This window comes from Sarcophilus harrisii, chromosome 3 (assembly GCF_902635505.1).
Source record: "Sarcophilus harrisii chromosome 3, mSarHar1.11, whole genome shotgun sequence".
Taxonomy (NCBI): Eukaryota; Metazoa; Chordata; class Mammalia; order Dasyuromorphia; family Dasyuridae; genus Sarcophilus; species Sarcophilus harrisii.
The window spans coordinates 527,102,593-527,106,240 of record NC_045428.1 but is presented as its reverse complement, the minus strand read 5'-3'; positions in this window follow the sequence as shown (position 1 = coordinate 527,106,240).

The window sequence follows — 3,648 nt, the reverse complement described above, 5'->3', positions numbered from 1 at the left end:
CTCAGTCATTATGCCATCAGATTTCCTGAAACAAATTTTTCAGAAGAAATCTGGGTCATACCAATTTGAAATCTATGGTAAGACTTGAAAATGTGAGGGATGGAGAGTAATGCACAGCAGGTGATTACCATGAACAAATGATGTAGATTAGATCCCATGTTAAGCAATTAAACAAAAACAGGCCTACATCTGAATGGAAGAGACATTGGAGGCCATCTACTCATGAGTGTTTTTTTTTTCACTTTCACAATACACACAAAAAAATCTGAATATTTCATAGTGTTAAAATAATTATGGATCTTAAAAGCACACAACAAAGGAGTTATTAACTGTAAAGTAATAGTCACTCTCTGGCTTTCACTGTCTAATGACCAGATGTGTTACTTCACCCCTTCTCCCAAACTTTTCAGATGACTTTAAGAAGATGTGGCTATTTAGTCTCAACCAGTTATTGTTCCCTCAGTTTAAGGGATCCCAGAAGCCCAATTCCACTGAATTTCCCTTACACTAATAGCAGATTGTTGTATTCATAGGGACATATTCCCTAAGAGACTAAGTATCTTAAGTCAAGAAACAATCCCTTTTACAAAGTATTATTTAGTTCAACGATATATTAAGAACAAATATACCAACATCCCTTCAATATGTGGGGGGCTTTATAAACCTCTTTAATCTATGGGGTAAAGAAAGGGATGGATTCACAGCTTAGCTGTTCACATGCACCATAGTTCTATCAAGTACAAAGTCCCTCTGCACTTGTGCTCTGTAACAGCCTGGACTTTCCTGGCCTCCCCAAGGAAGCTAATGGGCTAGCAGTATCATCTGGCTTTGAATCCTGATTCCAAGGTCACCATGGCTCAGATCCCTGGATTGAGGGCTGCTTTTGCCTAGAACTGAAAAGAACAAACAAAACAGAACAAAACCCCAAGCCCACTGCTTGGGGTTACAGGGCCTTAAAGGGGAAAGGAGAAGTAGTTCTTCCTCCACACGAAACTTAACATATGGTATCTATACTTGGATTAAAGGAGACCTTTAACCCCAGAGACTGCCAGAGACAGGAATGAGACTGTGCTAATCAAAGGATTTTAAATATATATCCTCTTCTGAGTAGTCAGCCAAAAAAAAAGAGGTTGCTCCCAGCCACAATGAAGAGGCACAACATCGTTGTAAAAATAGCTCACATTTATATAGCACTTACCTTGTACCAGGCACTAAGTCAAAAAATTTACAATAGTTATTTTATTGATCCTTACAACAACTCTGGGGTGTAGATATTATCATTATCCCCATTTTCTAGATCAGGAAACTAAGGCAAATAGGGTCACACAACTAGGAAGTATATAGAACTGAATTTGAATTCATGTTTTCCTAATTCTAGGCTTTTCTTCCACTCCCCCTCAATCATCAGAATCCACAGACCTCTCTGTCAGTCTCTCTGGGCTAAAAAATTGCCTGACTTCTTTGCTTTTCTAATTAGAATTCAATCTGGTACATTTGTTAAATCTTTGTTTAGAAGATGTAGAGAAAGAACTAAATTCTAATTCTCTTACTACATCATCTTGATGCAGTTCTCAGTGGTAGATATCTCATAATTTGGATGGGCCATTTTATCTAATTCATCCATTAGTGCTCAGTGGCCGCTAGCTGAGAATAGGACTTTGGAAAAATGGGACATAGAAATGGTGAATTTTTGAGGAGACAATGAAGTTAAGGGGAAAAAAAGAAATGACAGGTAATTCCAAGGCCCAGTAGAGAATCATAGTGAAGTGCCCTTCGGAGGCAGATAGCAATAAGCAACCACAGGGTGCCAAAAGGAAGTAGGAACTGTGAACTAAAGAAGGTGAATACCCAAAGAAAATATTGTCTATATCATACATTTTTCTCCCACCTTAGCAACAAGATCTCCAGGTACATGAGTTACCCCTCTAAATTTTCCCATCTTCTGCCACTTTAGTTTCTTGCCTCCATCAGTTTATATAAACAACTTTTAATTATCCATATCAGTCAAGAATGGAAAAAAATCACCATATTTCACAGAATCATCATAGCTAATGGTTGTGTATTCTTCCTTCACCAAAAAATTATCAGCTTTGAGTTTTCAATCAAAATTTAACTTCACCAACACAGCATGCTGGGGTAAGGAAGAAAGCACCAAGTGATCCAACAATTACACCTCCATAACATGGAGACAGGATCTCTCTATTTCTGTAACCCTGGGTGATAATATTTCGATGTTTTGAAGGATCTCATCTATGTACTTACTACTTTCTGAGATGCAGAACAAAATTTATTCATCTCTGTCCATTCTGACTCCTAATGACTAACATTTATATAATAAAGTCCTTTACATACTTAAGGGTTCAAATGATATGATGTATATAAAGGACCAGAGAAGTTAAGTCTATGATTGATGGAAATGGTACAGAATCCAAAAAACTGGGCACTCAAATTTCTGCAGCTCATTCTGCCTTAGCCAAATCTTGGTATAGGTGATGTGATGTTCCCCCAGTGCAAGCTGCACTACAATAACTACTAATTACATTTATGTTTTCATGGAAAGCTGGAGGAATCTCTTGTTTTTATGAAGCATTTCCCTTTGGTATTCTAGATATTGTTGTTGTTCACCCTTTGTTTTCCAAAAAGACCAATAACATTACAGGGTGATACCTTGACTTGCCCATGAATAGGAGATAAGTGAGGATTTAAGCCTTCAACCTCATTCTTTCTTCCAAAGTCATCAAAGATGAGCAGGAAAACAAAAGTCAGGATAACTGGAAATAGGCTGGGATATAGTGAATGACTTAGTCACAACATCTGACCAAGCTCTAAGAAAACCACAGCCCCTACTTCAGTCCCTTTTTGGCTATTTGGAGAGGGAAATCCTCACATGCTTAGGGTAGACATCTTCCTAACTCATCAATAGGTATGATACCTATCAGTTATCCTCAATCTGGTTTATCCTGATTGCTTACACTGTTTCTGTGGATGATACAGCTTCTTGGAGACATAGGTGAGAGTTGGGTGGCAGGGGTATGACAAAGGTGGATGAGGAGCCCTGAAAAAGTTTCAGCAAGTCCTCTTGCTAGAGCTTCTAGTCATTCCTGAACACCCCACACCCCAATTATATTCTAGATATAGTTACGCACATTTTCACCTGTTCATCTGTGTACCTGCCCCACTCACCTGCCCTGGCTAGGCCTCTGTCTAGAGCATTTGTACTAAAAGGACACATCTCCAAGGGAAACTGGGATAATGACCTTCCCCGAGGTATGAGAGAGATGGGGCTCAGATCCTTCCCATGACTGCGCAACCACCAACTAGAGATAAAGGTTAACAGAGAACATTGCTTGGAGTGTAAGAGGTATTGAATAAATGCCAGTTCCCTCACTGACAGATGAGATTCAGGCAAAAGAAAGAACATACTGATCTCTTTCCAGAACTGAGGAAAGAATTGGAGGGTCTTTAAATGTCTTTGCATTCCCAGTCCCTAATAAAGAACCTGAAATATAGTATGTACTTGATAAAAGCTTGTTGTTGCTTGATTGAGGAGGCAACCTCTGGGAACACAATTTTTCTTTTACTCCTCCTCCCCCCACCTCAATCCTATTGATGACACAAGGGCAAAAAAGAGAACAATTGAGAGGAAAT